The 24,680-nt window shown below is 37.9% G+C and overlaps 1 protein-coding gene across 1 annotated transcript in view; it reads right to left on the bottom strand.

The window, feature by feature from the left end:
• Positions 1-24,680, bottom strand: part of DMD (dystrophin) — a 2,326,146-nt gene that overhangs the window by 2,103,273 nt on the left and 198,193 nt on the right. The window lies entirely within an intron of this gene.

The following is a 24,680-nucleotide window of genomic DNA, read 5'->3' as shown; positions in this document are numbered from 1 at the left end:
TAATATTCTATGTCCATTGTAATTGAAAAATAAAACTACAGAGAGAGGGGGAGGGAAGAGATAAACCACAGAACTTATATGCACGTATGCATAACCGATGGACACGGACAACAGAGCTGGGTACGAGGTGGGGGGGGGGATGGGGAGGAGGGTGTCAACGGGGAAAAAAGGAGAAACATCTGTAATAAAAAGAAATAATAAAAAAAAAACCTACAAAAATGTTAATGTGCATAAAACTCACCTGGGTACCTTGTTAAATGGTGGATTCTGATTCATTAATTCTGGTTGAGACCCCAAGATTCTGCATTTCCAACAAAGTCCCAAGTGGAGTGGCTGCTGCTGCTGGTGGTCTTTGGACCACACACCGGGTAGCAAGACCTTATGCTACTGGTTCTTCAACTTTGTTGATATTAGAATCACCTAGGGAGGTTTGGAACCTCTCAATGTTCAAGCTGTATCAAGGAAATCAGAATTTCTGTGTGTCAGGCTCCGGAGATGCTAATGTGCAGCCAAGTTTGAGGATCTGTGCCCAAAGACTAGTTGTTCTGAAATTAGACGTGCGCCAGGATCAAGTGAAGAGTTACTAGAGAACACAGCAACCAGAGTTCCTCAAAGCAAGGATCAGATTCCGGCCTTCACATTTTTACATAGTTCCCCAGGTGATTCTGACATCAAAGATTGAGAACCATTCCCTGCTCTTTCAAATCAATCAGCTGTGTGTTTTAATGAAGATTCTCATGAATGATGCAACATCTTTCAAGTTACAAATCCCTGAGCCTCACAAACCAGAACATCCTCAGTTACAGACATTTAATATAAAAATTCTTTTATGGCCTGGCCAGTCTGGCTCAGCGGTTAGAGCATCGGCCTGTGCCCCAGAGAGGTCCAGGTTTGGTTCCCACTAAGGGAAATGCCCTGGTTGGGGTCGTGAGGGTGGCAACCAGTTGATGTGTCTCTCTCACATTGATGTTTCTCTCTCTTTCTTCCTTCCTCTCTCCCTCCCGCTCTATCTGAAGATAAAAATGCAAAAATGTCCTCAGGTGATAATAATAAAAAAAAAAGGTCACAGGTTCGATTCCCGGTCAGGACACATGCCCAGGTTGTGGGCCCGATCCCCAGTGGTGGGCATGCAGGAGGCAGCCAGTCAATGTTCTCTCTCATCAATGTTTCTATCTTTCTCTCCCTCTCCCTTCCTCTCTCTCTAAAAATCAAGAAAAGAAAAATTTTAAAAAATAAAAATTATTTTGTGATTATCAGCATAAAATGTAAAATTGCATTATACACTCATGCAATAGTTTTTGTTTATTACACTTAGGTGCACACTGATTCTATTACTTTATTAGTACTTCAGTGGAAAGCATATTCAACTTATAGGACATTTGCTTTATGCCCAGGGTAGCTATATAACGAAAAGTAATAGATTTTGAAAAGGGATAGAGTAGTAAGTCAAAATAAATACAAACAAACAAAATATATCCAAGCTCAGTGACATAAGTGTAGCACCATGTATCAGGCTCTGGTTAAAACCCACTTCATCAATGATCCTCAACTACTCTTCAAGGGCTTGTGAAAATGAGGGTCATTCTGAGTAGTGACACATTTTGGCTGCATGAGAGTTGTAGCCTGAGTGCTGTCAGATTATATCTCGTTAGACATTTTTGTTGGCAGGGAAAGGAAAATGTGACATATTAGAAATGTAATTAGTGGAGTACAAATTTTATTTCCTTACATCTTCTAAGAGCACATACTTACAGAAAATATCTTTTGGATATTTCCCTTCACATTATTTCAGAATGCCCAGCTATTAGTTTCAATGAGGACAGCTAGGGCCACTGCTTATGGCTCTGGGTATTGTGCCTTGCATGAATGTGTTTGAGGAAGAGGCGTGAGTAGGGACTGAAATCCATACCCACACTCCATTCACTCACCCATCCTTGTGACCCTGGCATAAGGCAGAGACAGACTGGAAAAAGCATGCTTTATTAAAAAATGGGTCCTCCTGTGGGTCAGGGGTTGTCCTTTGTCTACTTTTCAGGTACCACATAAGCTACTAGAAGCCCTGGGGATAGCAGGGTGTGATGGAAAATGTTTGCGGTTGCAGTGGAAGGCATTAGGAATTAATTTATTTTATTAAAAATTTTTTTTCTTTATTGATTTTACAGAGAGAGAGGAAGAAAGAGGGAGAGAGAGATAGAAACATTGATGAGAGAGAACATCAATTGGCCGCCTCCTGCCCCTCACTGGAGACCTGGCCCACAACTTGGGCATGTGGCTGACCGGGAATCGAACTGGCGACCTCTTGGTGCATGGGTCGATGCTCAACCACTGAGCCACACCGGTCAGGCACATTAGGAACAAATTTAATAACCAAGGGCAGAGGTTCTCAACCTGTGTGTTGCGACCCCTTTGGGGGTCGAATGACCCTTTCACAGGGGTCGCCTAAGACCATCGGAAAACACATATTTCCAATGGCGGTTCATAACAGTAGCAAAATTACAGTTATGAGGTAGCAACGAAAATAATTTTATGGTTGGGGGTCACCACAACATGAGGAACTGGATTAAAGGGTTGCGGCATTAGGAAGGTTGAGAACCACCAACCTGGGGCAACTTACTAAAACTTTGGGCACCACTAGGCTTTCCATCTATAAAATAATGTGGCAACACGCCACAGAGATTCACAGCTCAGGCTGTGGAGTCGAAGCAGATCAACCAGTGCTTGAATTCCAATTCAGCTACTTACTAGCCATGGGAACTTGGCATGTCATGTCAGCCACGATGCCATCCTCTGCAAAATGGGCATATTATTCATTCCAGTTTTCTAAGGGTATTTGTTTGGATCAACTGCAAGGTGTTTAGCACAGTTCCTGATGTGGAGTTAGTGCTAAATAAGTAGAGCTTCTATTTATCAACAACAATCAGAAGATGATAATAACTCACATTTCCCAAGGCTTTGGAGGAAATGAAATCAAATGATGCATACAAAATAAGCCTCTGAATTGTAAAACACCATAATGGTTTTGGAGATGGGTTATCTTCCTTTCAGTAATGTATGTTTTCTATATCTTGGTGTTAAAGAAATAGTAGTAGTAAGTAAGCAAGGAGTAGAGCGGCGAAAGATCTGGCTAAAGAATTGTTCTGAGAGGTTAGACTTCTATTGAGAATTGGAGGCAAACTTAATGCCTATAGATGATAGTAAGAACCTTAATATACGATACATTGGGGAACAATGTGAACTCTGAATGCCTAGATCTAAAACCAGAACTTCAATAACCTGGCGATGTGCTGAATACATTGGAAGTAATCCCATTAAATCTTTGTCTCTGGAGTTATTATTCCCGATCATCACATTTTTTAAACTACCACCTTGAAAATCATGTTCCCGAAGTTGCCTCCAAGTAGCAGTAAGCTACTATCTCCGATTACAAAAAGAAAAATGAGACCAGCCTGTAAACACATTACCCAGTATAGTACCTGGAAGGGCAGGCTGGGAGGCATTACTGCTCAATGGAAGTCAATTTAAAAGAAGAGGTTATGGAGCTTTCTCTACAAGAGGAAAGGATCCCAGCCATAATTGTTGTGCAGTAACTTGGAAAGGTATACTTTTATTCAAACCATGCTAGGATTTCAGCTGATCTCCTAGGGAGGAACTTTAGTTGCTGTCGTTAAGTTCCTGGAAAGCCAAGTTCTTTGCAGCTTCCTTACAGCTTCTATAATCACATCACTGCGCTGAATGTACGTGTCTAAGTTTACTTATGATTTTGAGCACAATTCTTCATGGCCTGGGTTTATTTATTTTTTAAATTCTTTCTCTTTAGTTTTCAGTTACAGTTTACATTCAATATCTTTCCGTATTAGTTTCAGATGGACAGCAAGGTGGTTAGAAGATCATGTACTTTACACAGTGGTCCCACCGATGACTCAAGTACCCACCTGGCCCCACACTTAGTTATCATTCCTTATGATGTACATTTATTTTTTCCCCTTTATTGATTTTAGAGAGAGAGGAAAAGAGAAGGAGAGAGAGATAGAAACATCGATGAGAGAGAACATCGATTAGCCACCTCCTGCATGCCCCCCACTGGGGATCAGGCCCACAACCTGGGCATGTGCCCTGGCAGGGAATCAAACTGGTGACCTCTTGGTGCGTGGGTTGATGCTCAACCACTGAGCCACACCAGCTGGACTGTATATTTATTTTATTTTTTTGTCCTCACCCGAGGACATTTTTCCATTTTTTGTTCGGAGAGAGAGGGAGAGAGGGAGAGAGGGAGAGAGAAACATTGACGTGAAAGAGACACATCGAGTAGCTGCCACCCGCATGACCAACCAGGGCCAGGGTATGTGCCCTTAGTGGGAACTGAACCTGGGTCTCTCTGGACCGCAGGCCAACACTCTAACTGCTGAGCCAAACTGGCCAGGGCTGTACATTTACTTTTTAATATTGTTTGTTCTCTTTGATTCCATGTGTTTCTCATGGAGCTATAGCAAGTTTGAAGAATAAAACATAATGACACACACAGGATCACAGGAGTATTTGCTTTTAGAAGTCAACCAGGAAAAATCTACCTGGCTGCTTGATATGGGTGATCCGTGTTAATTTTCACATTTAATGGCAAAAAAAAAAAAAAAATCATCTTAGAATTGGAATTATAGCCTGGCTGGTGTGGCTCAGTGGACTGAGCATTGTCCCATGGAATGAGAGGTCCTGGTTCGATTCCCTGTCAGGGCACATGCCTATGTTGCAGGCTCCATCCCCATTAGGGGGTGTGCAGGAGGCAGCCGATAGATGTTTCTCTCTCATATCCGTGTTTCTATCTCTCCCTTCCTCTCACTCTAAAAAATCAATAAAAAACATATTTAAAAAAAGAACTGGAAGTGTATATAAACAATTTTTTTTCACACTAATCTCACCACATGGAATATCTCCAAGTGTTAAGTTCTGATATAAACATGAACATCTGGAAGAACTTGAGCCAATCCGGGACCTACTATTTCACTTAGACTCCTTCATCAAATAGAACTCAGATCTACTCCCCCTTAGCTTTAAGCTTTTCTCAATGAACTGAGTAATGGAATCTTGAGGGAGGCCTTTAAATTCATCAATAGAAGCAAAAACCTTCCCCACTGATAAGCAAAAGGATATTTCTGGCAACAAAACCCATCAACCTATACTATAGGAGGTATATATCTAACTCAGCCAGCTTTCAATTAAATGCTAGTCAGTAACCCCTGAAGGCAACACTAAGGTCTTAGTGTAAAAGAAAAAAAGACCACAGACTTACTGCAGAAGACTCAGTCTCAGAGCACGGTCTGCTTACTACTTGGCCCTGAGATTATTTGGAAATTTCCTAGAACATTCAAAGCTTCAATACTTCCAAGTCCTGCAAAAAACTATTTGTTATACCTCTTAATTTATATTTGAGACTATTAGCCAACAACAGAGTCTTCTACATATCAGCATTTGGTCAATGGCGTACCCATACATTACATCACCTACATAAGGACAATGTCATATGTAGTATTGAACATCACAAAAATCCTTAGAAATTACAAAAATAAATCCAGTTAACTAAAAGTAGCTCTGGCCTTTATGAAACCTCATGTGTATAATGGTGTCACATATATCTTTTTAAAACACGAACTTCCTCACATCACCAACCCTGGTTATTATAAGTATAACTCTTGACTGGACAGTTTCTAGCCATTGTCGAAATTTCATCACCTGCCATTCATTCCTCAACACACTAGTCTGATTTCTACTGTACCATGCTGTATTACAGGGATCTCTGTCCATTAGATTAAAAGATATTTAGGAAGAGAAAGACTGGCTTTCCATCTTTCTATTCCCTAGGGACTCCTAGCACTGTTCTTGGAATATAGTTATCGTACAGCAAATATTTACTGCATGATTCATATCGATATGTACACTGCTGATGTTCAACACCTGCTTATTTAAAAAAAAATATTCAAGTCACTATCAACCTGTACACATGCTCAGAATTTTTGTAAGCTAGGCTAGATTATTTACATTGTAAAAAATTGGAAACAAATGAAATATCTGTCCAATAGGAATTAAAATAATTCTGGTACATGCAATTGATAGATTTATAGGCAGCCAGTAAAAAATCTTTTTCTTAGAGAATATTTAAAGACGTTGGAAAACATATGGTATATTAAGGAAATTAAAGCAGCTTACAAAATTATATGCATAATACTAAAAAGGCATTATTTCTTAGTGGTTAAAAACCTGGGCTCTGAGCCTGACTGCCTAGATTAGAATGCTGGCTCCATTTCATACTGGCACGGTGATCCTTAATGAGTTATTGCACCTTGTTATTGTACTGATTTCCTCATTTTTAAAATGGTATAATAATAGTACTTATATCATAAAATTGTTGTGAGGCATAAATTGGTACTATTTAACATATAAAGTCATTGAAACTGCCTGGTGCATATAAAATGCTCAATAAATGTTAGCTATCATTATATAGTTCTCATTAGGAATATATGTAGCAAACAGTTAACACTGGTTATTTCTGAATTGTAAAATTATGGGCAACTATTACTTTCATGGTGTTTTTCTGTATTCTACTTTGGACAATGAGCCCACATTATTTTGTCTTGTAAAACAAAATTCTGCTTCTTCTTAAATATGAAAAATGTTTACTGAAGGTTATACAGGTAAGATGCACACATAAATTAGGGACCCACCTTTGGGGGCTAAAAATAAGAACTACCAGCACCAGAAGCAGCATGCTGCCTGTGAACTGCTAGACATGGTTCTCAAATATACATATATATATATATATATATGAATATGCATACATATATCACTTATGGAAAACACATATCCCTGTAGAAATATATTTAAAAAATATGTTTTCACTGATATTTTAGAGAGAGAGGAAGAGAGAGAGACATAGAGACATCCATGTGAGACAGAAACATCAATCAGCTGCCTCCTGCACGCCCCTTACTGGGGATCAAGCTTCAAACCAGGGCATATGCCCTGACCGGGAATCAAACCGGGACCTCTCAGTCCACGGGACAGTGTTCAGTCCACTGAGCCACACTGGCCGGGCAGAAATATCTTTACTATAATTCTTCACCTCATTTATAGGAATTGACTCTGGGGGAAGATTGCTTCCTCCTTCCTTAAAGTTCATAAGTAAAGTTAGTGCTATTTTTCAGTTCTCTCCCAAGACTATCAGAATAAATTGGGAGAGTAGGAAGAGAAAACATACCTAGACAAAGCGAGTTAGGTTTTCCAATCAGTTTAATTTAGTATGAGAACTGTGAGTCTAATATAATGAGTGAGAGAACATCACCAGAAGCACTTAAGCATAAAATATATATATATATTTTAGTGTGTGTGTGTATGGGGGAGATGATAGGACAGGAGTGAGCAAAAGTGAGATTATAGCCCTAAGTTTTCCTAGCAAAAGACAAATTAAGCCCTGGCCGGTTTGGCTCAGTGGTAGAGCGTCAACCCATAGACCAATGAGTGCCGGGTTCAATTCCAGCCAAGGGCATGTACCTTGATTGAGGTTCGTCCCTGGCCCTGGTCAGGGTCACGTGGGAGGCAACCAGTTGATGTGTCTCTCACATCGATGTTTCTCTCTCTCTCTCTCTCTTTCTCTCCCTCTCTCTCTACCTGAAGTTAAATAGAAAAATATCCTTGGGTAAGGATTAAAAAAAAAAAAAAAGACAAATTAAAAAGTGAAATGCAAGATAACAAAGTTTGATGGAATATAGTAGCATTACAACTCAATTATTATTTTAACATTTTTGGTTTGCTCTTAGCATCCAAGCATGTGCAGGTGAAATAACTTTGTTCCTAACTCTAACCATAGCATTTTTTATTTATTATTACTTTTTCATGAGTTGCTTCCTTCTGTTGGATATATACCTTTGAGGGCAAAAATTGTGCCTTTACCTTTTAAAAATCTTTTAAAAATAAGTTTTATTTTTCTATTACAGTTGACATACAATATTAAATTAGTTGCAAGTGTACAACCCAGTGATTATATATTTATATAACTTATAAAGTGATCACCCCAAGAAGTCTAGTACCCATCTGACACCATACATAGTTTTTACAATATTATTGACTATATTCTCTATGCTGGACTTTACATCCCTGTGACTATTCTGTAGCTACCAATTTTCACTTCTTAATCCTTTTACCTTTTTCATCCATTCCCACCTCAACTCCCCTTCCATTTAGCAACCATCAAAATGTTTTCTGTATCTGAGTCTGTTGCTGTTCTGCTTGTTTATTTTGTTTTTCAGATTCCATATGTAAGTGAAATCATATTTCCCATATTAATCTTTTAAAGACATTTTGAGATGCTGTCTCACAATTTTACATATCAGTGATGTGCCTATACCTTTTATATTTCTAGCAGTGCCTGTAAAGAGTAAGTGCTCAATAACTGCTTGATGAATAACATGTATTCAGTAAATGAGGCAAAAAGAAGTGACTTTCTTTTGCAATGAACGAAGAGAAACAGGACTGAAAAAAAAGACATGAGGAAGAAGAGAAAATGAATGAAGGAACAGAAGGTAAGGATTTCAGATAGGACTTTTTATCAACATCAATAATTCTAATTCCTATGTAGTACTATTGATGAATACAGTGGGTTACATTCATATAAACAGTTTATTTCCAAAGCACCAACACGATGAATATAGTCAAGATGATGCTTAATACATGATGGGTACTGTTCTCAGTGGTTTGCATTTATTAGTTCATTCCTCACAGCGACCCTATGAGGTAGGCACTATTATTAATTCTATTTTACAGATGAGGAAACCGAGTAAAAGAGAGGTTAACTAACCTGCCCAAGAGTACAGAAATAAGATAAAAAGTTGTTGGATTTCAAACCTAGAGGTTTGGCTTTCAGTCTGCCCTTTTAACCACTATAGTCTTAAACACTTACGCTATATTGCCTCCATTGGTAGATGTATGCATTGACCCAGTAGCTCTTTACAAAGTCCCTTGAGCTAGATAGAATGAATATTACCATTACCTGTTTGACAGGGAAAAATATCAGACACAGGTAACTTGGCCGGATCACTCAGCTATTTATTGGCATCAATTAGTTAATTGATGTTCTCATAGCAACAGTACTCTCCTATCTTGAATCCCCAGTGTTTGTAGGCTATACAGCTGGAAGCAGACATCACAATTCACCAACTTAACTGACAGGGGTGCTGCTCGTTGCCTTTGCTACCTCCTTCTGTATATATCTATTTTATTCTCCCCCCTCCATTCCTTATTCCATTCTATCTTCGTTTTACTGATTTTTTAAAGAATAAAAAATCTGTATTTTTTTGCCTTGGAGAAAGATAATAAGCTCCCCTTTCTTTTCATCCAGAAATGGATTATTGTCCATTGAAGGCCTCCTTTGTGAGCATTCCCTCCTTTTTACAGGCCTTGTTCAGCATTTTTACTGGTACTCATAACATTTTTCCTTTTCTTGCTGGCTTCTGGCATCACTTTTTTGCTATTTCTTGTTCTTTGATGTTTCCCATATCTTTTTTTTTTTCTTTATTGATTTTAGAGACAGAGGAAGGGAGAGGGAGAAAGAGATAGAAGCTTTAATGAGAGAATATCGATTGGCCACCTCCGGCATGCCCTCCGGCATGCCCCCCACTGGGGATCAGGCCCACAATGTGGGCATGTGCCCTGACCGGGAATCGAACTGGCGACCTCTTGGTGCATGGGTCGATGCTGAACCACTGAGCTACACTGGCCGGGCTGATGTTTTCCATGTCTAACAGTTCCCATTCTCACCTCTGCTTTCTGTCACATTTATCCCTCTGCTACTATGTGTTTCTTATTTAGGAAGCTGACATTAAAGGGACAGTATCATCTCTCATTGTATTTCTCTGGCTTACTCATAAAATGTGTAGTCTGAGTTGGAAGATAAACAACATTTAGGGAAGCACAAACTTTGTAGGAATGGGGACCTTTGGACTCCCAGCTTCTTCCTGTCTCTATCAGCTTTAAGAGATGGTAGTTCTGCCCTGGCCAGTTTGGTTCAGCGGTTAGAGCATTGGCCCATGGACCAGAGAGTTCCGGGTTCGGTTCCTGCTAAGGGCATGTACCTTGGGTGCAGTTTGTCCCCAGCCCTGGTTGGGGTTGTGCGGGTGGCAACCAGTTGATGTGTTTCTCTCACATCGATATTCCTTTCTCTCTTTCTCCCTTTCTCCCTCCTGCTCTATCTGAAAATAAGTGCAGAAATATCCTTGGGTGAGGATAAAAAGAGAGAGAGAGAGAGAGAGAGAGAGAGAGAGAGAGATGGTGGTTCTGTTGACCTTTCAAAGGGCAGAACAAGAACCTTATAGATCATGTTTCTGCTACCAATAGTTTAGAGCTACTGCTTGGTCCTGAAAGCATCATGCATGCATTCCTGAGTCAGAGGTCAGTTCATATCATTAATTAGGTCTTCGGATGGTGTACTGAAACCACAGAACTTATATGCATGTATGTATGAACAATGGACATGGACAACAAAGGTGGGGACAGAGTGGGGAGGTGGGGAGGGGGGAATCAGTGGGGGAAAAAGGAGAAACATCTGTAACAAAAATAAATAAATTAATTAAAAAACAAGAAATGTTGTTTAATGGCTATGCGTTCTAAGTGGACTTTCCCAGCAAGCAGATCGCCAGAATATCTGCTAAGTAGGTAATTTGCTTCTAATATTATGTATGTTAGTCTCAATATTTCAGATTTTTTTGGTAAGGGAAAGTGTGTAGTTGGAGCTTTTGTCTTAGTCAGAGGTTAAAAAGGGAAGAGAGAGGCTTCCAGCATGCTTTCCAGGTTTTCCTGAATAGTGCAAAGATGTTCAAGAGGAAGAAAATGTGCTATTTTAAATGGAATCTTTTAAACACTAATTTAGACATAAAATGTTAGTGGAATAATCTAGGATTTATGCAGACATTTGGATAGTTCCCTCATCTCAGACAATAACTGCTATGACCTTGGACAAATCACTCCATTTTCTGAGCCCCCGTTTTCTCATCTATAAAATAAAAGGGTTGGACTACATAGCTTTTAAGATGCCATCTAGTTTTAGTACCTTATATTTTATATCCACTTACTTATCCAAAACTGCCCCAGAGAAACATACATTTATACAATTATTGCTACGAACTCTCAGGACTCCATTTAATAGATTTTCTTGACACAATCACTGTTCTATCCTGTTACTGGTCACTTTTCCTCAGGACAAGTCAGCTATCCTGCAAACTGATGGGAGTGACCCCAAAAGGTTTTCCAACAGGAATTAATAAAACATGGCAAATAGCCCAGCCAGTGTGGCTCAGTGGTTCAGCATCGACCCATGCACCATGAGGTCGCTGGCTCCATTCCCTGTCAGGGCACGTGCCCAGGTTGTGGGCCCGATCCCCAGTGGGGGCCATGCAGGAGGTGGCCAATCGATGTTCTCTCCCATCGATGTTTCTGTCTCTGTCTCCCTCTCCCTTCTCCTCTCTCTAAAATCAATAAAGAAAAAAGAAAACATGGTAAATAAAAACAAACAAAAAAATCAAACAAAAAACTAGCTGTAGCAAACAGACATATCTACACCAAATTCTGATTTGCTGGTGGTTACTGATAGCAGTACCTGGAGATATCTATCTGACTACAGATACTGGTATCTTTTCCCCTGGATAATGATAATAATAATCATAAAGTACCATACAATATGCGCTGCATGCTGTATACCCTTTAAGCGATATGAATCTTTCCAACAAACCTACAAAGTGAGTACTATCATTACTCATTTTAAAAATAAAGAGGGGCAGAAAGAGGCTAAGTAACTTGCCCAAGGTCACTGTTATTAAATAGAAGTGTTGAGATTTGAACTCAAGCTGTCTCCAGACTTCATGCAACTAGAAACTACCTCTTATAATATGGTTGTGTTCATCCATTTTCTCATTTTCCTATCTACTGTGAAATTAACAGCAAGATTTTTTAAAAAGATTTTTCCCTTCATTGATTTTAGAGAGGAAATGAGAAAGAAAGAGAGAGAGAAACATTGATGAGAGAGAACATTGATTGGCCGCCTCCTGCATGCTCCCCACTGGGGTTTTGGCCTACAGCTTGGGCACGTGTCCTGAGCAGGAATTGAATTGGTGACCTCTTGGTTCATGGGTCGATGCTCAGCCACTGAGCCACACCAGCCAGACAAGAGCAACATTTCTTAGAAGACCTGTTGGACTCAGGAATACAGCCCTAAGTTACAGAGTCTAGCAACTTTTAGTAAGCCTAAAAAACTAAACTCAATTCTTCTGAGTAGTCTTCTCACTGTGATCTTGCTACCAGTCAAACATTTTAAATGAGTGATCACATTATTTCCTGATGTTCTTTCCAAATATGTGCCTTGCTCTGTGTAAAAAACCAGAGGGGTTGACTTGTGCACTCAAAGTGCAAGACTAAGACTACAAATATAGAGTACAAATGGAGATTGGCCATATAATATGATAGTTTAACATTTTTAATTATCCAGTTTTCCGAAGTCATAAAGACCTTCAAATAAGAGGCTCAACTGATATTCAGGATGATTGAAGAGCTGGACTTGTGCAAACTTTACCAAAGAGACTCGATAGAAATCCACTAGTCACTTGGGGGGAAAAGGAGAAACATCTGTAACAAAAATAAATCAATACAAATTGGGAAAAAATGAAATCCACTAGTCAGGGTTTTCATAGGTTGCATGATACTGATTTCAGTTTCTTTACAAGCACATCCAAGTTAAATTTGTAGGTTCAACAAAGTCCGCACTTACCTAATTGTGCGCTGGGGTAGCAAAACAAGCAAGCAGTGAATTCACCAAACCAGTTCAGTGAGTATCATTTAAGCAATGCACCGCCCCCCCAAAGTGACTCACAATACAGGAAATTAATTTATTGCCATGAAAACATAACTTTTTGTTGTTGTTAATCCTCACCTGAGGATATTTTTCCATTGATTTTTAGAGAGAGTGTAAAGAAGAAAGGGAGGGGGGGAGAGAGAGAAACATCTATGTGAGAGAGACACATCGTTTTGTTGCCTCCTGCAGGACCCCTACTAGGGTCTGGGATCGAACCTACAACCCAGGTGTGTGCCCTTGACTAGGAATCAAGTGCCAGACCCTTTGATCCACGAGCTGACACTCTAATCATTGAGCCAAACTGGCCAGGGCAAAACACAACTATTTTTTTTTTTTTTTTATCCTCACCCGAGGATATTTTTCCATTTTTTGTACAGATAGAGTGGGAGGGAGAGAGAGGAAGGGAGAGAGAGAGAGAAACATCGATGTGAAGGGACACATCGAGTGGCTGCCACCCGCACGACCAACCAGGGCCGGGGACAAACTGCAACCGAAGTACGTGCCCTTAGCAGGAACCGAAGCCGGGTCTCTCCAGACCGCAGGCCGACGCTCTAACCGCTGAGCCAAACTGGCCAGGGCCAAAACACAATTTTTAATTACCCAGTACCAGTACCTAAAAATCTCATGTTGTGTATACAAATTTGCATACCCACGCATACACATTTTTATAGCAAGATAATATACACATATACTTCTCAAACTGAAATGTTTAAATATTTTTTTTTTTATCCTCATCCAAGGACAGTTTTACATTCATCTTCAGATAGAGCGGGAGGGAGAAAGAGGAAGAGAGAGAAACATCGATGTGAGAGAGACACATCGAGTGGTTGCCACCCACACGACCGACCCCAACCAGGGCTGGGGACAAACTGCAACCAAGGTACGTGCTCTTAGTGGGAACCGAACCCGGGACTCTCTGGTCCGCAGGCTGATGCTCTAACCGGCCAGGGCTGTCTAAATAATTCTTAAATAATACTTTCTCTAAAGTGGAATCTGCTCAGAAAATGTAAATTTAGGCCTTTAAATCGGTGCAAATGCCCACTAGTCATTTTTTACTTCGAATCATCAGAATTGCAGTGATTAGAGCAGGGCATCATCATCCAATGTCATCTAGCACAACTTAGAGCTTTTGTGTCAAACAGAGCAAAGGAAAGGTTTTTATTTTTTTAATTATGTAACTAATTCTTGGACACTCCCCCCACCAACCACAGAGTGATCATTTAAATAGTTCACAGCATCCCCAAACGAAATGTAAGGGCACTGTGCACTCCTTAATTTGCCACCTTTCAAAGATAAGGTTAATAGAATAAGTTAACCATAAAGATGATTATAAATTGAATACTGTATCCTTAGATGTCTGCGGTAATTTAATGCATTTCAAGAAATATGAGGCTGCAAAACATAAAAGGAAAATTTATGGTACTAATTTAAACAGTATCTTTCCACATCTCCTGTGCAAGCTACAGCGTAGTCCTTGATGTTTGTTACCTCAAAAATATTGTTAAAGAAAAGAGATGAGGGCCCCAACTCTTCTAAAGAAATTGGAATCAAATGATCAATATAATTTTGGGAACATCATACGGAATCAAATAGTCATTTCCAAGTAATTCCGCTATGAAATATTTTAAAATATCAGTAGAGGCCAAGTACATAAATAGAAGTTAATCACAGGAAAAATAACCTAATAGTGATTATTTTTATTATCATCATAATCATCAAGGTTAGGTTCACAAGCCAAAACAAATTTTTTGTTAGTTTAGTAAGTATTTTATTTTATTTTATTTTATTTTATTTTATGTTTTTCTTTATTGATTTTTAGAGAGAGAGGAAAGGAGAGGAAGAGAGATAGAAACATTGATGAGAAAGAACATAGACTGGCTGCCTCCTGCATGCCCCCCAATGGGGATCGGGCCCACAACCTGGGCATGTGCCCTGATTGTGAATCGAAGCGGCGACCTCCTGGTGCATGGGTTGATGCTCAACCACTGAGACACACCAGACTGGGCTTACTAAGTATTTTAATAGAGGTATGTGTCTTATTTTTTGTTTGTATCTTCATATATATTAGCTAGAACACAATATAAATTTAATTTAATTTTTATTTTATTATTTGTATTGATTTTTGAGAGAGAGAGAGAGAGAGATTTGTTGTTCCACTTATTTATGTACTCACTGGTAGATTCTTGTTGATTCTTGTATGTGCCCTAACCGGGTATCCAACCCGCAACCCTGGTGGATTAGGACAATGCTCTAACCAACTGAGCTAACTGGTCAGGGCATACATTTAATTTTTAAATAAGAATTATGTTTTTGTCATTAACATTATAATTTTATAAAGAGAAAGGTAGTAATGATTGTCATATTATTATCACTATTGGGTATTATAAAAATTGTCCTACTTTTCTTATGGCATCTCATGAAGTAATTATTATTATAATAATTGTACATATAAGGAAATTGAGTCTTGGAAAGGTTCTATAACTAGTTTAAGGTCAAACTGCTATAAACTTAAATTTAGATTATTCCAAAGTTTATGCTAAGCTTATTCTTTTGACTGCTGCATATTATTGTCCTATAGCTGGAGGATAATTTAACACAACATCCAAAAACTCTAAGTCCTTTTATTCCTTATGTTAAGGGTAGAAGGGTTGATGATAACCTTGGCAAGAAAACTATTGTCAAAGTCCTTATTGTTGATGGTTTTAATAAAAGAGAAAATGTCTTTGATATTTCTCTTTTATGTAGTATCTCATATTTTGTCTATATCCATGATCTATATATATAGCCTCTTAGAAAATTAAGCAAATGATAAAAGTTCCTTTCTGGAGCATTGACTCCATCTAACTTTGTACACTCAGGGCCAGCAGCCTTCCAAAGCACTTCTTTAATACCAGCTTTAAAAAGTAAGCAAGGATTTGCCATCTGATACCAAAACAAATGAATATGAAGACTAGAAAAAAAATCTGAGATCCCAAGATTTGAATCCAAAATAAATGATAACGATATTAGCAATTTATTTTCTATTAAATAAATTCTCCTTTGTTACTCCTGGAAAACTCACATTTATTTCCTCACAGATTAAGAAAGAGTAGGTTTTCCTGAAGCCACAGGGTACCACTGCCAATGCTTTCAATCTATTTCCTATTTCCCATGCCAGTGATTGGGCCAGTCTATATGTAACTGACAAATTAATAGAGTAGTGATATTTATTTACTTCCAACCATGTGTTAGACGATATGCTAAGTATGATTCATGTATTTTTAAAAGCTTCATGGCAATCTTCCATGTTTGGTATCATTACTCATTTCATATATGAGAAAACTTGGAAAGGCTCCTTCTGGGCTAACTTAACTTGCTGCCTATGACCCCCCCCCAGTCACCGCCCCTGTCACCCCCCCCCCCCATTTCTCACTATATTTTACAGCCTCCTTAAACACATAAAGCAGTCATGTTTCAGAGTCTTTGTACTTGCTATACCTTCTCCTTGGAATGTTCTTCCCTAGTCGTTACATGACTGGTTCATTCTGGACAATCATATTTCAGCAGAAATACCTCCTCAGCAAAGCTTTTCTTTACTTCTGAAACTAGAGTAACCACCCAATCACTCACTAGCTCAACACATTTTATCCTCAATGAAGCACTCATTATCTGATATTTTTGTCTATTTATAATAAGTCTTCTTCATTGAGAAATTATATACATATAATATAAAAATATGACAGGTTATTATTATATAATATATTATAATATATTTCATACAGTATATAGCAGAGAGTGTGTTTAACAAATAGTAGGCGTTTTGTAAACAAACAAAAAAACACTATTCCAACATGTACTTGTCTCTCCATCCTTCTCATTTAAATTTTATAACATTTTCATTGAGTTAGAATTGACATACCATAAGACCCACTGTTCTAAAGTACACAATTCAGTGATATTTAGTATATTCCCAGAGTTGTACAACTGTCACTGCTAACTAATATAAAATATTTTCATTAACTTGAAATAGAAACATCATAGCCATTAGCAGTCTTTCTCCAATTTTTTGGTCCCCGTGGACTCTGGAAGCTACTAATGTACTTTCTGTCTGCACTGATTTTCTTCTTTTAAACATTTCATATAAATCTCATGATTTTTAAAATTTCATAAATTGAAAGTATTAATATGTTAATAATAAAATATATGATATGTATTGAATACTAACTTAGGGTCAGCAGCCTTACAAAGCACTTTTAAAATTGTAAACAATTGTTTAATAAATTTAGCATTCATTGCAAAAATAACTAAAAATATAAGCAACAGGTAGTAAAGGGAACAAATATATATAAAAATTTAATAGACTATAATCTAAGTCTTTTAAATTATGTTAATAGACTTTATCTTATTTTTTAACTTCAGTTTTAAGTTCACAGCAAAATTAAGCAGAATGTACAGGAATTTCCCATATACACCCTGTCTCTACACATGCACAGGCCCCATGATCAAATTTCTCACACAGTTGATGAGCCAATGTCAACACCTCATTATCATTCTAAGTCCAGAGTTTATATTACAATTTACTCCTGGTGTTCATAGTCTGTGGGTTTAGCCAGTGGTTCTCAACCTGTGAGTCGCGACCTCTTTGGGGGTCGAACGACCCTTTCACAGGGGCCGCCTAAGACATAACAGTAGCAAAATTACAGTTATGAAGTAGCAACGAAAATAATTTTATGGTTGGGGGTCACCACAACATGAGGAACTGTATTAAATGGTCACGACATTAGGAAGGTTGAGAACCACTGAGACAAATGTATAATGACACAAATCCACCATTAAAGCATCACACAGAGTAGTTTCACTATTCCAAAAATCCTGTTCTCCTCTATTCATCTCTCTCTCTCCCCTAACTTCTGGCAATCTCTGATCTTTTTGCTGTTTCCATAGCTTTGCCTTTTCCACAATGTCATATAGTTGGAACCATACAGTTTGTGGCATTTTCACATTGGCTTCTTTGACTTAGTAATATGTGTTTATGTTTCCCCAATGCCTTTAAATGGCTTGGTAGCTCATTTCACGTTAACACTGAATACTATTCCATTATCTGTATGTACCAAAGTTTATCCATTCACTTACTGAAAGGTATCTTGATTCCTTCCAAGTTTGGCAATTAACAGTAAAGCTGCTATAAATCTTTGTGTTCAGCTTTTTGTATGGACATAAGATTTCAGTTCCTTTGGGTAAATACCAAAGAGTGTGATTTCTGGATTGAATGGTAAGAGCATGTTTTGTAAGAAACCACCAGTTTTCCAAAATGGTGGTACCATTTTGCATTCCCATCAGCAGTGAGTGAGACTTCCTGTCACTCCCTATCCACACCAGCATTGGGCGCTTTAGATTTTGGCCACTCTAATAGGTGTGCAGTGGCATCTCATTGTTTCAATTTGCACTGCCTGGATGACAAATGATAAGCATCTTTTCATATGCTTATCTGTCATCTGTGTATCTTCTTTGGTGGTTGTCTGTTAAGGTCTTTGGCCCATTTTTAAATTGGGTTGTTTGTCCACAAAGCACTTTTCATGCTCTAGCTCATGCATTTCTTATAGCACATGCAACAGGTAGGCACTATTAACGTTCTACAGATGCAGATGGAAAAACCGAGGCCCATGTGTTTAGGAAACTTTCAGTGCCAGGTGGGTACTTGAAACCTCGGGGGAATCATTTTGTAAAGTATATGGTCATCTAACCACTATGCTGTACACCTGAAAGTAATACAAAATAATAGTGAGTGTAAACTGTAATGGAAAATAAAATAAAAAAAAATAAATTAATTTAAAAAAAAAGTAACTCCCGGGACCACAGATTTTAAAATGTAGGAGCCAGGAATTAAATCCAGGTTCTGATCATAGGTATAATTATGAGCTGGTAAGTTACATTTGTTTTGTCATTGTCTGTCACCTTTGCTCTGACCTGTTTTAGCAGTGGATTAAGGTATTCAAAGCAGTCTCTACTAAGGGTATTTGGGCATAGAAAATTAACATCAGTTCCACAGAAACAGTTCTATCCTTAAACGAGTAAGAAATTGAGGGGAGGGCATGGCAGATTTATTATTTCATTGAACACTAATTAATGAAACGTAAAATATTCGTTTCCCCTCTTTCCATTTTCTTATCTGTTATTTCCCTGGCTGTTTATTGTGAAATACTCATATCGAAAACAGGAATAGTGAGATGGACTTGCATTTTGATTTAAAAAAGAAATTCTAATAAACGTAATTATTTTAATATAGAGTTATCAAAAGGCATGCAAGTAAACACTTGATTATTTGATACAACATGATATTTCTTTGATTCATAACATGCATCTCATTCTGCTAGAAATCAAGATTATTTCAAAAGAAAGGTCCTGAGTGGTATTTGGCACATCCCCCTATTTAATAACCCTGATGATATTTATAATTATGAGTTGAATACATTTTATGGGTTAGTAAATGTTTGAATATATTTTAAAAAATTATGAAAGTACTAATTTAAGCATACTTTTTTTTTTTTTGTCCAATACAACCAATAAGTATGCAGTTTTTAAGTAGAATAACACACACCAGGGAGTAATATTTGAAATGACTCTGAATTTTGGTCTCTGGATGTTCTTGGCCTTTGCTCATATGATTCACTACACCTTCTAGGCATGCAATTATCTCTTAACACCCCACAACCTGTCATGCAGTATGCCATTCCTTAAATGAGAATTGGTCTCAAGTATCATTATATACTTAGATCTTAATTTTAATAGAAGCATCAACCAGTAATTTCTGATGGGCAAAAAGTATCAATTTTATGATTTAAAATAGATTTTTCTTTCTGTAATAAAACCCAAATCCTCATATTCTATTCATAACTAGAATGATCCTTCAAGATCATTTGACTCCTATAATTAAATTGTAAGAGATAAAAAAAATGTCCGACTTACAATTCCAACTAAAATTCAAAGCTGTATGTTCACAGTTCGTATTGCTTTTGTTTTACTGCATCTGCCACAGAATGCATCACAGAATCCTTTACAGACAGTCAGATGAATTTCGCCAGTAGAAATTAAGAAGGAATACAGCTAATCTCGGGCTTTCATTGGTTTGATTACCATTTCAACTTTAAATGGCTGTATGATAATTAATGGGTGTGGAGCAACCAGTACTGCTTAAGGGGCAATTGCCTTTACTGAAAAACAAAATTTTGAAAGAAGCACAGTAAACTCCAAGAAACAATCAATTCAATCTTACACACCTCCCTGCCATACTTTTAAATGGGGCAGATGTGCTAAAAAGCCAGTGAGAAGATGGTTAATAGTTCTTAGGGTTCAAGCAGGAATAGAATCTCTAACACCTGACTGCCCATATTTTTCACAACGATTTATTGCGGTGCATAATCTATACAAGCATCCCAGTCTGGGAATATTTCATAGCAAAAAAGTATTTAAAACCTTAATATAAAAAAATTAAAATGTAAAAGGGATGGGTTTTGTTTAGAAGTCCACGGAACAGACAAAAAGAATACACTTTCTAGAGATCAAAGTAAATGTGTTTATAATTATGCTATGTTCAGTGGAATATTCATTCCTATATGATATACTACACCTTCAGGATTTTAAATGTTTGGCCAGAAACATGAGTGATAATTAAAAATTAGGATAATGTGAAATAAAGAGAATAAATGGAATTACAATAGAATCTGTCGTAAGAGACTTCCAGTTACTTGAATTTTTGGATAAACCAAAATGCTGATATCAAGATGGCCTGCTGAAAGATCTTAACCAGAAAGCTACTGTGTATTAGAGTTGAATGGTATGCCTTGGTGGGCTAAAGGTATCTGTTAATTTATTTATTTTTATCCTCACCTGAGGACATTTTTCCATTTTTTTGTTCAGATAGAGTGGGAGGGAGAGAGAGAGAGAGAGAAACATCGACGTGAAAGGGACACATTGAGTGGTTTCCACCCGCATGACCCAACCAGGGCCGGGGACAAACTGCAACCAAGGTACATGCCCTTGGAGGGCAACCAGTTGATGTGTCTCTCTCACTTTGATGTTTTTCTCTCTCTTCCTTTCACTTCCTGTCTTGTGTGTCATTTTCTTGTGAGAAGTTCACCTTTCTAAGTCCACCATGCTGAAGAGACCACATATAGGAACTAAGTCAGTTGATTTAGGTCTCTCTGGACCGCAGGCCAACACTCTAACTGCTGAGCCAAACCAGCCAGGGCTGAATTTATTTTTTTAATCCTCACTGAAGGATATTTTTCCATTTATCTTCAGATAGAGTGGGAAGGAGAGACAGGAAGAGAAAGGAAGAGAGAGAAAAACATCAAAGTGAGAGAGACACATCAACTGGTTGCCTCCTGCACGATCCAACCAGTGCCAGGGATGAACCACAACTGAGGTTCCTGCCCTTGACCAGAATGGAACCTGCGACTCATTGGTCCGCGGGCCAACGCTCTATGGCTCAGCCAAACCAGCCAGGGCTATACACTTTTTTGACACTCCTCCCACTGAAGATGTAACGTTTTAGTTTCCTCTAATATGGTTGGGCCCTATGGCTGCTTTAAGTAATAGAATGTAGTAGAAGAGATGCTCTATTTTCCAGGGTCAGGCATTAATAGACTGAAAATTTACACTTCCTGTCTTGTGTGTCATTTTCTTGTGAGAAGTTCACCTTTCTAAGTCCACCATGCTGAAGAGACCACATATAGGAACTAAGTCAGTTGATTTAGGTAAGCTTCCACAGTCATCCCTACCAAAGCACTAGACATGTGAATGAAGCTGTTTTGGATTCTCCTGGCCAGCCTTCTGATAGCTGAGTACCAATGACTGATCAGAGTTGATACATCATGGAGTAGAAAATCACCCAGTTGACCCATACCCAAATTCACGATCAACACAAACATGAGATATAAAGAGTAACTGCTGGCCTGGCTGGTGTGGGTCAGTGGATTGAGCATCATCCCATGCACTGAGAGGTCGTGGTTTGATTCCCAGTCAGGGTACATGCCCGGGTTGTGGGCTCCATCCCCAGTGGGGGTCGTGTGGGAGGCAGCCGATCGATGGATCTCTCTTATATAGATGTTTCTATCTCTTCCTTCCTCTCTCTCTAACAAATCAATAAAAACATGTTTATAAATAAGTAACTGCTGGACTGATGGTTGCCAGAAAGGAGGGGTTTGGTGGGCAGGGTGAAAAAGGTGAAGGGATTAAGCAGTACAAATGGTAGTTAAAAAATAGTCACATGGCTGTCAAGTACAGCATAGGGAATATAATCAATAACATTGTAATAACTATGCATGGTGTCAGATGAGTACTTGAAATATCAGGTGATCACTTGGTAAAGTATATGATTTTCTAACCACTATGCTGTACACCTGAAACTAATGCAAAATAATATTGAAGGTCAACTGTAACTGTAAAATAAAATTTTAAAGTGACTGCTCTTTTAAGCTATAGATAACCAGAACATATGCTTACTGAGTCAATTGTGATTGTTCCCATTCTTATCTATGTAATGACATAATATAATTATATGCTACATAATTAGATGAAATATAAGTATACAATAAAGAGATGTGTTCTTTCTATAAAGCCCAACTTAATCTGTGTGAAAAAAAATCGGTAAAGCCCAGCCGGTGTGGCTCAGTGGTTGAGTGTGGACCCATGCACCAAGAGGTCGCCAGTTCGATTCCCGGTCAGGGCACATGACCAGGTTGTGGGCCAAATCCCCAGTGGGGGGCATGCAGGAGACAGCCAATCTATGTTCTCTCTCATCGATGTTTCTATCTCTCTCTCCCTCTCCTTTCCTCTCTCTCTCAAATCAATAAAGAAAAAAGAAAATCAGTAAAAGTAAACTGAAGAAAAAAACAATATGGGGGATATTATAAAACTATTAAAGAAATCTCCTCTCAGATTGTTTTCCAAATGCCTCTATGTTCTTTCTCCACTGAACAGAACCCAAAATGTACAAGTCACTATTCTGCACCCTAACCTCCCTTAACTGTATGATGTACTACTACTTTCTGTCTCGTAAAAACCACAGTCTTCATTACTGTTCCTTGAACACACTAAGCATACTCCCACTGCACAGCATCTTTTCTTTAGTAGTGCACTCTGCTTGGAACAATGGCCCTGTAGATATCCTGTTGGTTTCAAGTCTTGTTCAAATCTCACCTGCTCAGAGCTCCATCAGGACACCATATTTCATACTGTCTTCTGAGCCCTGGAACTCCTGTACTCTATTTTTAATTTTCATTGTACTTATATCCCTCTGGTATATGACAACATTTATTAACACACCTAACTATTACTGTCCTGATTATGTGGTGAAAAAGGGCTTCCAATCTGAAGAGAATCACAAAAGAATAGGTCATTTGGAAGCACAATTTTGGGACATCATATAAAAGAGTGAAAAAAACACAAAAAACTACTAAGGTTTTTTCCAGACTATTGAAGGAGAACATGAGGTTGTGAGTAAGGACAGTGACAGTGTGAGGTAAACATACTTTTCAGGGTTATGCTGACCTCTGGCATGGAGTTCCAATGGGCCAAGACAAAGCTTTTGTGTCTTTCTCAAGGGATGGACAAAGCACTTATTGATGAATACAGAGTCAATTATTTTCAGCACCCTCTCCCAGGTAACTCAAAGCTTTTCCCATCTGAACTATATAAGTTATGAAAAGTCTCTGGAGTCAGATTTGAATGCTGGAATCAACAAATATAAGGCAAAAATTATACATTTCATTTTTACTTGTGTCTCCAAATAGCCTATACATTTTAGCTGCTAACTGATTTCCCCCCCATAATGTATTCATACTGAATATTGCTCCTGATTCTTATTTTACCTAAAGCAGATGAATCCTTATATTTGTTATTAAGATTCCAGAATGTATTTTTTTAAACGACATAAAAGTAATTCAAAATATCCCTGAAATCTGAGGAGTAGGAGATTGTATTTGTATATGGAAGATATTTAGATACTGGAGACTCAAGTCATGGTCTGTCCTCGGGCAGCTTATGATCCTGTGAACTTGGATATAAACCCTGTCTGGGTTAAATCCTAGCTCTATTGCTTGTGATCTGAAGCAAATTTCTCAATTTTTATGACCCTCAATTGAGAAATATGTAAGAAAATTGGTAAGACTTCCATTATAGTGGGTGTCAATTAACTAGGAACCCAAAGTCATGCATGAGATGTGTCTATAGTAAGACCTAAAAGGGTAGCTAGCTGTCTCTATTCTTACTTTTCTGAAATGAACTACTATTGAAAAAGAGAGGATGAAGGAAAGATTGAAATCAATAACCTTCAAAAATCTTTTCTTTTAACAATAGACCATGCTTTAAAATTATCAAAATTTTTAGCACAATTTTAAAAAAAGTGATCAAATAGGTTTGCTACATTACTCACTATATGGTCTTGCATGCATATAAAATTTTTTTAAAAAGTATTATTATTAGAATTAGGAAATTTAAGTAGGGGATTATAGGGTTATTCGTTTTTCTATTTTACTGTTGAGAAAATGGTAGTAGGTTGTTGAGAGCTACACAGGGATACAGGGATGTTTTGATGGATTTTTTTTTCTTAAAGGAAGTGCTGCATTTTATATTTAATGTATGTATGTATATACATGTACTGTGGAAAAAATAGGTATATGCTAAATAGAGAAATGAAAATACACAGAAAATATATACTGTATATATAACATATACATATATATGTATATGTATTAAAGTATATTGAAGTCCACTGAAGATTTTTATATGTGGGATATACTACTTAGTAATTCTCTGT

The sequence above is a fragment of the Molossus molossus genome, unplaced genomic scaffold (genome assembly GCF_014108415.1).
Source record: "Molossus molossus isolate mMolMol1 unplaced genomic scaffold, mMolMol1.p scaffold_m16_p_2, whole genome shotgun sequence".
NCBI classification, from domain to species: domain Eukaryota; kingdom Metazoa; phylum Chordata; class Mammalia; order Chiroptera; family Molossidae; genus Molossus; species Molossus molossus.
The sequence above is the reverse complement of the archived record's forward strand: the minus strand, read 5'-3'. Positions and strand labels throughout refer to the sequence as shown.